The sequence below is a fragment of the Lynx rufus genome, unplaced genomic scaffold (assembly GCF_022079265.1).
Source record: "Lynx rufus isolate CCGP_SWC_20201006 ecotype Redwood Valley unplaced genomic scaffold, mLynRuf1.p SCAF_1, whole genome shotgun sequence".
Lineage (NCBI taxonomy): Eukaryota > Metazoa > Chordata > Mammalia > Carnivora > Felidae > Lynx > Lynx rufus.
In genome coordinates this window covers 67,890,079-67,904,941 of record NW_025814823.1, presented here as the reverse complement: position 1 = coordinate 67,904,941, position 14,863 = coordinate 67,890,079, and the positions used below count along the sequence as shown (strand labels likewise).

At 39.6% G+C, this 14,863-nt stretch overlaps 1 protein-coding gene across 1 annotated transcript in view; it reads left to right on the top strand.

The window, feature by feature from the left end:
- Nucleotides 1-14,863, top strand: part of UGGT2 (UDP-glucose glycoprotein glucosyltransferase 2) — a 189,379-nt gene that overhangs the window by 61,767 nt on the left and 112,749 nt on the right. The gene's annotated exons all lie outside the window — the stretch shown is intronic.

Here is a 14,863-nt window from a genome sequence, read left to right as displayed (position 1 = left end):
CATATATAGCGACAAAAAGAATGAAACCACGTTTTCAGCAAAACTATCAGAAGGCAAAAACCTACAAACTCTCAATTTTGTGTGTGGTGGAAAATGCCAGCACCAGTAGAACTTAAGTATAAAGCTACAGTTGCATGGAGGGGAAGAATGGAACATGGCAGGAGTCCCAGCATGACAATCCCAGCAATCATCAGCAAGTACTCACCCTCAAAGGAGAGGGCTCCACTCTGAGTAGGAACACTGGGGTGGGGTGGGCAGGATTAAAAACAGATAGGAGAGGGGCGCCTGGGTGGCTCAGAGTGTTGAGCGTCTGACTCCTGATTTTGGCTCAGGTCATGATCCCAGGGTCTTGGGATTGAGCCCCACATCGGGCTCTGTGTGGAGTCTGCTTAAGATTCTCTCTCTCTCTCCCCCTCTGCCCTTCCCCTGCCCCTGCTCATGCTTGCATGATCTCTATTTCTCATAAAAATTAAAAACACACACACACACACACACACACACACACACACATCAGCTGCAGGAGGGGGAAAGAGGAGTCATGTGAAGTGCACGGAAGTGGCAGATTTAAGAAAATCTAGCTGGGGGGTGGGGGTGGGGTGGTTCATCCAAGAGACCAGGTCATCATCCTTTAGTGGCAAAGTGAAGAGAAAAAGTGCCTGGTGATTAGAGCCTCTCAGCTGGGCTAATATTTGAGAATCTGAGGAAGACTGTCTACATTGGGTGACCCAGCTGAAACTGTTGATGACAATAAGGAAACTTCAAAGCAGGAAACCTGGAAGGCTAATTTTGCCTCTTTCACTCCCAAACCATCTCCCCTGCTAATGTCTAGTGCGAGAAAAATCTAAGTGATTCAGATATGCTTATCAGAAGGCTAGAACTACTACATCCATGTAAAGATCTCCCTGTAAAGGGGGAAAGGAGGAGCAGAATTACAGTGTAAATGAAGAAACCTCACTAAGCAGAGGAAGATTGCAACACGACATTCAGATGTGTGCTTGAAAAGCTACTGAAGTCGAGAAGCAACACAGTACAGAATTACAGTGACTCACAGCGAAGATGGGCCAAGAATAGGACCAGAGAATGGGAAACCAGAGCTGGGAGGGCTTTGCAAAGATATAGAAAGCAACCATTTCAGAAGTAAAAGCTAAAACTACAAATGGCAGGCACAAGGGAGAATTGAATTTCTAGAAAACCCCATAGAAGACATAGTGGATAGAATTGAGAAATGCAAAGAAAGCAGAAAAGATTCAAGACAGATGATAATTAAAAGGCAGGTAAAGGAAATCCAGCATTCCTATAGTAGAGTTTCTGAAATAGAAAACCAAACAAATGGACAGAGCAAATGTTTAAAACTGTAATTAAACCATTTTCTGAAATAAAAGACTTGAATCCACATTATTTAAAGGATACACCATATAACTAGGAAAATTGACCAAGAATCATCAAAATAAAGAAAGGCTGTAGGAAAAAAGGAATTATTTGTGCATTTAGCAATAAGGATTATAAAGAAAGAAAACCAGATTGGCATCAGATTTTCAAAAACAGTATTCAACCCCAGAAGACAGTGAAGTTCTGCCTATGGGATTCTCAGAGAAAGAAAAACTGTCCTTCAAACTAGCTCTCAGATAGATATGCATATATAGACTACAAAAAATGTTGAACAACAAGAATTCAGGGAAAGCATGCTCCCTGAGGAATTTCTTCTGATCAAGAACTCATAGAAGATGCTTTGGCAGAAAAACTGCCTAGTTGGGCATTGAATGAGTTTATTGTCCAACTAAAACAGAGATGCAGGTGAGGGAAAGGGCAATGCTGCAGTATATAAATAGTGCCCACTCTGACATAGTAAAATATTGCAACTAATACAAGTAGGGAGGTAGTAAATAGAATAAATTTGCTGACTGCCTTAACGGAGATACTCGGGAATCATGGGAGTGGATTAAAGCTGAAAAATCACGCAGTGGAGCCTAAACATACTTAAAAGTGCACAGTTAGCCACTAATGAGTAGAAAGCTATTGAGTAAAAGTGGGCTGTGCAAGAGCAGGAAGAGGTTAAAAACTATTTTTTATAATAGCATCATTAGATACCTTTTAAAGAGCTGAGGGTATTACATGAAGATACATGTGTAAGAGTAGCTAGTGGAACAGAGATCTAAATCTTCCCTTGGAAAAGAACCAAAAAAAAAGAAATGTACATGCACCCCCCCCCACAATCCATTCATGAATGAATTTTAGAAACACACTCGGAAAGAGTGAATGCAACATGGAAGAATGACAGTTGCAGCTACTCTCTGTCGTATCAACCAATGTAAATAAACTTGACATTACCAAGAGGTGTCAGTTTGAATCATTAGGCTAATAAATGTGAAATAACTCTTAAACTAATTCAGAAATGTTAAAGATTAAAGATGGGGCAGTGGTAGACCAAGCAAATACTGTGTTACAGGGGTAGTGATCTTAATACCATAAAGCTAGGTTCAGGCCTGAAAGTATTAATGAGCAAAAAATGGCCCTGTATGAGACTGATGAAAGTGTAACAATTATTAATATCTATCCATCAAAGCACTGTAGGAATATTCATAAAACAGAAACTACTGGAGATGGAAGGAAAAACAGAATTTACCTAAGACTGATGTAGTCAAAAATCAAAGATACGACCAAACATTATCAATGTGATAGGTGTTACAGATATATAATAAATTTTATATCCTGATAACAGAGAAAAGTCTTTTCTCAAATTGTTATGGAGTAATGACCCCCCCCAAAAAAAAACTAGAAAGCAGATATAATAGAAAAAAACATTCTTTCATCCCTGTGCACTCAAACTGGAAGTTGATTAAAAAAAAAAATCAGGAGAACATGGCTTCTTCTCTGGGAGATTAAAACTCTGTTTACTCTTAAGTAGAAGGGAAAATAAAATACACATCAAAATTGCAGTATTCTTGAAAAATTTTAAAAAGACAAGCTATTAGAATCTTTGAGGCACAAAACAAAGTTCAGAGAAAAGCCTTAAAATCTTACATCAGTAAAAATAAAAGATTAAAAATAAAGGAATTAAATTTAGGACCTAAAAGGTTAGGAAAAGCAATAAAGAAAATCAAAAGAAAGCAGAAGAAAATAATACAGGGTAAAAATTAATGCACTAAAAGACAAAAATAGTAAAACTAATAAAAGGATAATATGCCATAATCAAGTTTACTTGAATGCAAGGATGGTTCAATATTAGGAAGTCTATTCGTATAATAATATCATTGGATATTTGTTGTAAAGTGGCACGATTTTCTCCATAGATGCTGAGAAGCATTTTACACAATTCAAGATCTATTCCTGACTGTAAAAACATTTTTAAAAACTTCATAAAGAAATCAATGAGACCTTTTTTTAAAGTGTGCACATGTATATTTGTGTGTATCTCAGCTTAAAAACCATCTTACTATTGGAAAAGATGTCAGAGAGAAAAGAAAAGACTCCATTTATAATAGCAACATAAACAGCTGTATATTTACCAAAATCAGGAACAAGACAATGAAGCTCATTATTGTCATTGTAATTTATCATTGTATTAGCTGTTAGCCAACATGATTAGTTAAGAGAAACATGTTAGAAGTATAAAAATTGGGAAATGCAGCATAAGAGAATCTGTGAAAAAGCCAAAAACTGGAGACAGAAAGGTGTTCTAGTCTTCTCAGGCTCCCATGGACTGGGTGGTTTCGACAAGTTATTTTCTCACACTTTGGGAGCCTACAAGTCCTAGATCGTGGTTTTGGCAGATTCTGTTTCTGGTGAGGGCTGTCTTCCTGGTTGGTAGACAGCCACCTCCTTGGCGTGTCTTCACATGGCCTTTCTGTGCATACGAAGTGCACCACCCTCATGACCTCATTTCACTGTAATTACATCTCTGTAGGTCCTGTCACTAAATACAGTCACATCGGGGGTGAGGGCTTCAGTTATTTGAATTTGGAGAGGGACGTGCTTTAGTCCCCAACAAAAGGTAATAGGTTACACGACTAATATATAGAGAAATCAGTGGGTTCCAAATATTGCAAACAACTAGTTCAAACAACTTGTTGGAAGATGTCAGAAGAGAGAAAGACTCCATTTATAATAGTAACATAAACAGCATCTTGACAACAAAGTCAATTCTAAGTTAATTTATAGTTGTAATCAGAACCTATAAAAATACCAAAGGTGACTTTTTTTTTTTTCTGAAACTTGACAAACCTAAAACTTCACATGGAAAAGATAGGCAAGGAATAATAGCCAAGGATACTGTGGAAAATTTAAAAGAACAGTAGGGACCTGCCCCGTGGGGACACCAGCACAGACTGTTCATGCCATCATGGATTGTCACTCCAGCCTGCTCAGGGCCACTGGGGCCACCACTGCCATCACCTTTCTACCTCTCCTCCATTTGGAATCAGTGAAATAATTTTGAAATAAGCTTTGATTTCAGAGCAAGAAATCTGAATTTAATCCGTAAACTAAGGAACCGTGGTGTATATTGCTGTCTCAGCCATCTCCCTTGGAGCATGCTGGGAGAAGGACAAGAATGGTAATGGCTTTCCTGTCATTAATCTTGGCTAAATGGGTTTGGACCAGTAGTGCATGTTACCTGCTACCGTGTGGGGCATGTGAGTGGTACCTAAAAAAACGGAGACGAGGGTGGTGGGGACTAGAGGCCGGGAATCCCAGGATCCCTTGCAGTGTTCCTGAGTGTGGACTGAGCACTGGAACAATCATGATGTACGTCACTGCTGTGACATATCCTCCCCACACACCAAAGAGTACAGTTCCCACAAAACGTGTAAACAAGAGGTTTATGCATAAGAAAGAAATAATAGTGGTCATTAAATATGTAGAAAGATGATCTGTCTTCACTCCTAATAGAAATACAGGTCCAAGTTAAACTGAGACACCAGATTTTTAAAATTAGAAAGTTTGATAGTGTAATCAGCGAGCGGATCTATCTTTTGTGAAAGAAAGCAGGGAAAACGAGATGTATATCTGGACATATTAGTGTTTGCATAAAGGGACACCAGAAGGATGAATGAGAAACTGGGGGGAAAAAAAACCCGGTCACCTCTACGGGCCACAAAGAGAGGCTGGGAGACAGAGTGAAAGGTTGCAGAATGGGCATGAGAATTGTGTAGAGGTTTTTATGTGGTTTGACTTTGAACTCATGCGGAGATTATTCTGGAAATATTATGACTGTGCTGAAGGTACAAAAGTATATTTGGGTTTGATTTTATTCAGGAGGCAACTGATTTCACTTCAAACTATGGCACATTTCCCTTCGAAGTTCAGAATTGTTATTTTGATCAGAGATTTACCAGAAGCTGCTTTTCCTGGTTTTAAATTAAATGTCAGTCTACTGTGTATCTGTTCTTATTTGCTTGTAAGAGCTGTTTGTGTTCCATAACATTTTTTGGTTTGGGGGAATAAAATGGAGATATGATAGGGTGATCTGGTAACTTTGTTGTTGTTTTGTTGTTTTTTACTTCAGCAGTGTAAAACAGATTGTTTCAATTTCATAATTACATAATCAAATGCAGGTATTTAAATACAAGATCCAAGTAAAGGATTATATCTAATTCAAATAAAATCTCACACCTTTTCTAATTATGTGAACTAATTACTTAGAAGAGACAGCAATTTTAGAATTCTTGAGAAAATCCCAAGATTAGAATATCCTTCCCAAAAGTTCTTCTGTAAAACATTTTCTTTAGAATCTTATATTCTCTCATCACTCATCCTGGGGGCAGGGGAGGGAGAACCTCTTCTATATTACAATATATCTGACTTCAAATTTTAAATCCAGAATGGATGCAGTTTCAGCTTGGGGGCCTCCCTCCAGATGTGTTTATAAGCAAATTTACCATGATAAAGCTCTACCAGTCTTCTGGGATCCACCCAGTTGGAATTTTTTTAGTTTCTGGTAATGGCCCAGCTCTGTTGGTGGTTAAAGGGATATGTTACAATGTATTCCCTCTTTTTTTTTCAGCCTCTGCTTTATTTTTTTAATATAATTTATTGTCAAATTGGCTAACATACAGTGTGTAAAGTGTGCTCTTGGTTTTTGGGGTAGATTCCCATGGTTCATTGCTTACATACAACACCCAGTGCTCATCCCAACAAGTGCCCACCTCAATGCCCATCACCCATTTTCCCCTCTACCCACCCCCCCCATCAACCCTCAGATTGTTCTCTGTATTTAAGAGTCTCTTACGGTTTGTCTCCCTCCCTGTTTGTAACTATTTTTTTTCCCTTTCCCTTTTCCATGGTCTTGTGTTAAGTTTCTCAAAATCCACATGAATGAAAACATATGATATCTGTCCTTCTCTGACTGACTTATTTTACTCAACATAATACCTTCCAGTTTCATCCACATTGCTGCAAATGACAGCATTCCATTCTTTCTCATTGCCAAGCAGTATTGTATATATAAACCACATCTTTATCCATTCATCAGTTAATGGACATTTGGGCTCTTTCTATAATTTGGCTATTGTTGAAAGCGCTCCTATAAACATTAGGGTACATGTGCCCCTATGAATCAGCACTCCTGTATCCTTTGGCTAAATTCCTAGTAGTGCTGTTGCTGGGTCATAGGGTAGTTCTATTTTTAATTTTTTGAGGAACCTCCACACTATTTTCCAGAGTGGCTGCACCAGTTTGCATTCCCACCAGCAGTGCAAGAGGGTTCCTGTTTCTCCACATTCTTGCCAGCATCTGTAGTTTCCTGGTTTGCTCATTTTAGCCACTCTGACTGGTGTGAGGTGATATCTGAGTGTGGTTTTGATTTGTATTTCCCTGATGATCAGTGACATTGAGAATCTTTTCATGTGCCTGTTGGCCATCTGGATGTCTTCTTTGGAGAAGTGTCTATTCATGTCTTCTGCCCATTTCTTCACTGGATTATTTGTTTTTTGGGTGTTGAGTTTGGTAAGTTCTTTGTAGATTTTGGATACTAACCCTTTGTCTGATATGTCATTTGCAAATATCTTTTCCCATTCCGTTGGTTGCCTTTTAGTTTTGTTAATTATTTCCTTTGCAGTGCAGAAGCTTTTTATCTTGATGAGGTCCCATTTTTGCTTTTAATTCCCTTGCCTTTGGAGATGTGTAGATCAAGAAATTGCTGCAGCTGAGGTCAAAGAGGTTGTTGCCTACTTCTCTAGGGTTTTGATGGTTTTCTGTCTCACAGTTAGGTCTTTCATCCATTTTGAGTTAATTTTGGGGTATGGTTTAAGAAAGTGGTCTCATTTCACTCTTCTGCATGTTGCTGTCCAGTTCTCCCAGCACCATTTGCTAAAGAGACTTTTTTCCATTGGATACTCTTTCCTGCTTTTTCAAAGATTAGCTGGCTGTACATTTTGTGGGCCCAGTTTTGGGTACTCTATTCTATTCCATTGGTCTTTGTGTCTGTTTTATGCCAATACCATACTGTCTTGATGATTACAGCTTTGTAGTAGAGACTAAAGTCTTGGATTGTGATGCCTCCCACTTTGGTTTTCTTTTTCAGTATTACTTTGGCTATTCGGGGTCTTTTGTGGTTCCATACAAATTTTAGGATTGATTGTTCTAGCTTTAAGAAGAATGCCCGTGCAATTTTGATTGGGATTGCATTGAATGTGTAGATTGCTTTTGGCAGTATTGACATTTTAACAATATTCTTCCAGTCCATGAGTATGGGATGTTACATTTCCTTCATTTTCCTTCATGAGTTTTCTATAGTTCTTTAGCATATAAATCTTTTATATCTTTGGTTAGGTTTATTCCTAGGTATTTTATGGTTTCTGGTGCAATTGTAAATGGGATCAATTTCTTGATTTCTCTTTCTGTTGCTTCATTATTGATGTATAGAAATGTAACCAATTTCTATACATTGATTTTGTACCCTGTGACTTTGCTGAATTCATGTATCCATTCTAGTAGCCTTTTGGTGGAGTCTTTCAGGTTTTCCACGTAGAGTATCATGTCATTTGCGAAAAGTAAAAGTTTGACCTCTTCGCCAATTTTGATGCCTTTTATTTCATTTTGTTGTCTGATTGCTGATGCTAGCTAGCTGGACTTCCGACACTATGTTAAACAACAGTGGTGAGAGTGGACCTCCCTGTCGTGTCCCTGATCTCAGGGGGAAAGCTCTCAGTTTTTCCCTACTGAGGATGATATTAGCTGTGGGCTTTTCATGTATGGCTTTTATGATGTTTAGGTATATTCCTGCTGTCCTGACTTCCTTGAGGGTTTTTATGAAGAAAGGATGCTGTATTTTGTCACATGCTTTTTCTGCATGTATTGACAGGATCATGTGGTTCTTATCCGTTCTTTTATTAATGTGATGTATCACATTGACTGATTTGCGAATATTAAACCAGCCCTGCAGCTCAGGAAAGATTCCTGTTTGATCATGGTGAATAATTCTTTTTATATACTATTGAATTCAATTTGCTAGTATCTTGTCGAGAATTTTTGCATCCATGTTCATCAGGGATGTTGGCCTGTAATTCTCCTTTTTTGTGGGGTCTCTGTCTGGTTTGGGAATCAAGGTAATGCTGATTTCATAGAATGAGTCCGGAAGTTTTCCTTCCGTTTCTATTTTTCTGAAATAGCTTGAGAAGGATAGGTATTAACTCTGCTTTAAATGTCTGGTAGAATTTCCCTGGGAAGCCGTCTGACTCAGGACTCTTATTTGTTGGGAGATTTTTGAAAACTGATTCAATTTCTTCACTAGTTATGGGTCTGTTTAAATTTTCTATTTCTTCCCATTTGAGTTTTAGTATTGTGTGGGTGTCTAATTTGTCCATTTCTTCTAGGTTGTCCAGTTTGTTGGCATATAATTTTTCATAGTATTCTCTGATAAGTGCTTGTATTTCTGAGGGATTGGTTGTAATAATTCCATTTTCATTCATGATTTTATCTATTTGGGTCCTCTCTCTTTTCTTTTTGAGAAGTCTGGCTAGGGGGTTATCAATTTTGGTTATTTTTTCAAAAAAACCAGCTCTTAGTTTCATTGATCTGTTCTACTGTTTTGTTTTTTTTTGGGGGGGGGCGGGAATTCTATATTGTTTATTTCTGCTCTGATCTTTATTATTTCTCTTCTGCTGCTGGCCCGGGGTTCCTTTGTTGTTCTGCTTCTAGTTCCTTTAGGTGTGCTGTTAGATTTTGTATTTGGAATTTTTCTTGTTTCTTGAGATAGGCTTGGGTTGCTATGTATTTTCCTCTTAGGACTCCCTTTGCTGCATCCCAAGGGGTTTGGACTGTTGTGTTTTCATTTTCATTTGTTTCCATATATTTGCTAATTTCTTCTTTAATTGCCTGGTTGACCCATTCATTCTTTAGTAGGATGTTCTTTAACCTCCATGCATTTGGAGGCTTTCCAATTTTTTTTCTGTGGTTGATTTCAAGTTTCATAGCATTGTGATCTGAAAATGTGCATGGTATGATCTCAATTCTTTTATATTTATTGAGGACTGTTTTGTGACCCAGCATATGATCTATCTTGGAGAATGTTCCATGTGCACTAGAGTAAAATGTGTATTCTGCTGCTTTAGGATGAAAAGTTCTGTCAAGTCCATCTTGTCCATTGTATCATTCAGGGCCATTGTTTCTTTATTGATTTTCTGTCTGGATGATCTGTCCATTTCTGTAAGTGCAGTATTAAAGCCCCCTGCAATTACCACATTCTTACCAATAAGATGCTCATGTTTGTGATTGTTTTATATATTTGGGTTCTCCTGAATTCAGTGCATAGACATTTATAATTTTTAGCTCTTCTTGATGGATACACATCATAATTATGATATAATGCCCTTCTTCATCTCTTGTTAAAGCCTTTAGTTTAAAATCTAGTTTATCTGATATAAGTAATGGCTACTCCAGCTTTCTTTTGACTTCCAGTAGCATGATAGATGGTTCTCCATCCCCTCACTTTCAATCTGAAGGTGTCCTCAGGTCTAAAATGAGTCTCTTGTAGACAGCAAATAGATGGGTCTTGTTTTTTTTTTTTTTGTTTTTTTTTTAATCCATTCTGATACCCTGTGTCTTTTGATTGGAGCATTTAGTCCATTTACATTCAGTGTTATTACTGAAAGATACGGATTTAGTGTCATTGTGTTATCTGTAGGTTTCATGCTTATAGTGATGTCTCTGGTCCTTTGTGGTCCTTGCAACATTCCACTCACAGAGTCCCCCTTAGAATCTCTTGCAGGGCTGGTTTAGTGGTCATAAACTCCTTCAGTTTTTGTTTGTCTGGGAAAGCCTTTATCTCTCCTTCTATTCTGAATGACAGGCTTGCTGAATAAAGGATTCTTGGTTGCATATTTTTCTTTTTCAGCACGTTGAAAACTCCCTGCCACTCCTTTCTGGCCTGCCACATTTCAGTAGATTGGTCTGCTACTACCCTTATGGGTACCCTTGTAGACCTTAAGGCCCATTTTTCTAGTTATGGGTCTGTTTAAATTTTCTGTTTCTTCCCATTTGAGTGGGTGTCTAATTTGTCCATCCCTAGCTGCTTTCAGAGTTCTCTTTATCTTCATATTTTGCCAGTTTCACTATGACATGTCACACAGAAGATGCATTCAAGTTACATCTGAAGGGAGTTCTCTGTGCCTGCTAGATTTCAATGTCTGTTTCCTTCCCCAGATTGGGGAAGTTCCTACCTACGATTTGTTCAAGTACACCTTCGGCCCCTTTCTCTCTTCTTCTTCTGGAACTCCTATGATATGGATATTGTTCTGTTTCACTTTATCACTTAGTTCTCTAATTCTCCCCTCGTGGTCCAGAATTTTCTTATCTTTCTTTTTCTCACCTTCATCTTTGCCATAATTTTGTCTTCTCTTTCACTTAATCTCCCCTCTGCCTCTTGAATCCTTGCTGTCACTGCCTCGAGTTTATTTTGCACCTCATTTACAACATTTTTAAATTCATCATGACTATTTTTTACTTTCTTGATCTGTGCAGCAATAGATTCTCTGCTGTCTTCCATGTTTCTTTCAAGCCCAGCAATTAATCTTATGATTATTCTAAATTCTTGTTCACTTATGTTGTTTATATCTTTTGATCAATTCTTTAGTTGTCATTTCTTCCTGAAATTTCTTTTGAGGAAAATTCTTCCGTTTCATCATTTTGGCTAGTTCCCTGTCCCTTATGTGTTTTAAAAGCTTGCTATGTGTCCTGCACTACTATATTAAAGAGGGGTCATACAGTCTCCAGGGCCTGGCCCTTCAGGAGGTGTTTTTTGGAGTGTGCTACTTGCTCTCTGTTGTTGTGACTGTGGTTGCTTTATCTCCCTACCCATTGTGATGTTTTGGACCCTCCACCAGGTGTGCTTTGATTTGTTCGCTGAAGTAGCCTTGGAAAAGAAAACAAAAAACAGAAAAACAAAACAAAAACACCAGCTACAGCAAAACAACGGGGTGATGGTGTTGATGGAAGAGGCCTTATCCCATACAAAGAGAGAGATGACAGGAGCAGGGAAAAAGAAAAGAAAATTGAGCAGAGAAACTCTATGGCTTAATCCAGACAGAGAGGAAACTGAAGGAGATATAGAATAGTAAAGAGAATAGATTCAATATGTCTGCTTAAACAAACCAACAACCAGAATAACCAGACTAGAGAAGGGAAGAAATAAGGAGAAAAGGAAGAGGGGGAAAAAAAAAACGTGTGTGTATTTATATATATACACACACATGCACACACACACAAAACAAGAATTGTCCAAGAATTAGAAAATGCAAAACCACTGGGGGCCTTGGAACCAGGGGCAGCACTGGAGGAGGGGCTGTCTGGTTAACATCTGCCCTGCCCCAGTAGATCCAGAGTCAGCAGGCACAGAGGGGCGTGGTTTGGTGTGGGCAGGTCCCCGCCTCCACTGTGAACCTGCTGTCCCTTCCCTGATGCCACATGTTGGAGGTGGTGGGGAGAAAAATGGTGACACTTGAGTCTCTCCTTCACCGACCAGGTGTCCCAAACCACTCGTTCAGGCCATCCTTGCAGTGCCGCAGGAGGGCGTGAACGGAGCAGTTTGCCCCACTCCCCCAACTCTCGCATCTCCCTGGCTCACGGCTGGGATTTAAACCCCGATGTCTTAAAGGGCTCTGCTCTGTGCACCCCAGTTCCGGGGAAGAGCCACTCCGTGTGGCAGATATGACTTCTGGCTGGTGGGCACAGGCAGCCTTTGTCCTTTGAATGGTTATATACCTTCTTCCCACAGCACTCCAGGGAGAGGATCACTTTCTCCCACTGCAGACTGCACCTCTGAACTAGGTACCGAGCCCAGGACTGGCTCCCCTCCTCCCCAGGTGCACAAACAGGGCAGCCGGCCTCAGTTCAGAGGAAGCCCCACAGTTTGAGATTGGATCTTTCTCTGTCCTACTCTGTGGTTTTTCTCTTGTCCAGATATAGTCCTACGCTTCCTTAGTCTCTCTTTTTCATCCCTTTGTCTCTGTGCAGAAGGGGATCCCTCCCGTCCCTGCGTTATACAGCCTGTTTTATCTTTCCCAGTTTGCAATCACGCACCTATGACCCGCCAGGTTGTCCCCGTGGGTCCCTGGAGACGTCTTTGTCACTCTGCAGCCTGGACTCTTGGAATTCAAAGTCCTTTGGCCTCAACACTGCTGTGTTTGAGGGACGAGGGAACTACAGGTTTCCCTACTTCTCTGCCAGTTGGATCTCTCCTCAGCCTCAGCTTATCCCCTCTTTTTGAATGAGGTCCTGTTTCTCACTGGGAATTTGTATTCATTTCTGCTCAAAGCCTAGGAGTACCCCCAGCTTAATTCCACTTCCAATAAAAGGTCTGTGTATGTGTTTTAGACCTTAAAAATAGTGTGAAGTCAAGCCTCAAACTCCTAAAAATGAAAGAGGTCATGAATCCTTACTGAAAACTTGTTCTTCCCCTGCCAAGAACCAAGGGGAGATCGGCAAATTTCTATGCTGTTTCTGCCAGGCTCACTGTGAGTATAATACTCCTTTGTGTGCACAAGGGTCTGACATTCCTCCCTGCCTTGGGTGGGCCCACCCTTAAAACCCTAAGCTTTAGGCCACCTGGGAAGCTTGAGATTTCCTTGGGGGCAGGGCCTTCAGTGTTCACTTACATCCTTGACTCCTCTTCCTACTTCTTTTCTGCCCTTAGATGCTTTACTTTTAAGAACTAAACCATTTATTTAGAGGGCATTATTAATATTTTAATCCAGCATGTTGTATTTTTTTTTTTAGTAGAATTTCAGGATCTCTGGTTCATCATATTGCTGGAAACTGAAGTGTTACCTTTTGATTTGCGAAAAGCTACCTTAAATCATATTCTCAGGGTAATTTTCCAGGATTTAAGCCTCACTCCTCTGAGGGGAATGAGAAAGAACTTGTCGGCCAGTCGCCAGTAGACAGCAATCAAATCCACTGAGTTTAATTTATTACCCTTTTTTGAGTATCTTCTTTGTTCGAGGCACAGGGGCTGGCATCAGCATTCTTGAGGGAATTAGCAATTTAGTACAGATCTGTGTACTTGATATGCTGTCTCCTTACTGTTGAGATGCCTAAAAATGAATGAGGTGCTGGAGAGAGCTGGAGGCCATGTGTGTGAAGGTTCAGAGCAAGTTTTGGGGAAAACAGTGATGAGTTCATTAGACATCTGTAGATTATGAAGTTGGAATGCAGATTTCTTAGAATAAGTCTTTGATAGAAAGGCATAGAAATAGCTAAAGATAAATCCTATTTTCACCTATGAATCTTCTCAGGTTTAACCTCTTGCTAGTATTCTGTAAATCAAGTGGAAATACTTTCTGCCCTATTACAAATTTAGTTCCTTCTCTCCCTTCTCTTTATGTAACCTGTCGTGAGTGATCACCATAGAGAAAAATTTACCTCTGCCAAGCCTTCTCTGAATCTCCTCATGTTAATTGCTTCACCTGCCTTTCCAGAATAATTTATAGAAGTCTCCGTTAGGTCACTCACATAGCATCACTGAAATGCACTGTTTTGAAATTGTTTTTCCTTCTAAATGAATTTGCCTGCCCTGCTAACAGTAATAATAAAAGCTTCGCTTGTGAGTGCCGCATATGTGAGTAGGCACCGATATGTATCACATCTACAGCCTATAACTTGTGAGATGGGAATAAGTACACCCGTTTTGCAGATGATGATGATGAAACTGAGACATGCGAAGCAAATAACTGTATCCAAACTTTACCGTGACTAAGTAGCAAGACTAGGCTTTAAAGTTGATTTGACCCCCTCACTGGCCAGAAGGTCACATTCTGTACTTTTTGTTACTGCTCTAGTGCCTGGAGTGGTTTCTAGCTCAGAGCGCGTGCTCAGGGGATATTTACTGAATGAAAAAACAACATTGAGATAAGTCTTTAATGGAAGCCTTTATGAACTTAGAGTGATCTCCAACAAATATTTACAGATACACCCAAGTTTTGAGTCCTGGGTTAGGTGTATGGCACCTATCAAATTCTAAGTGTGTATACAACTGCATACACACGCGATACAAAATGAATTAAGTAATTGTCATAGAATTAGAACTTTATTTTTTTTTTTAAGTTTATTCATTTTTGAGAGCAAGGGAAGTGCAGAGAGAGAGGGGATGGGACACGGAATCCGAAGCAGGCTTCAGGCTCTGAGCTGTCAGCACAGAGCCCGATGTGGGGCTTGAACTCACAAACCGTGAGGATCATGACCAGAGCTGAAGTCAGATGGTTAACTGACAGAGCCAGGCGCCCTGAAGTGGACCGTTAATATCCTGTATTGCAGAATCAAAATATTTGGGTATTTGTATCTCTAACCTATCATAAGATTTCCATCACTTAGCTTGGGTGGGTGAACTGCTGCAGCTATAGGCCAAATCTGGCCTGCCACCTGTTTTTATAAA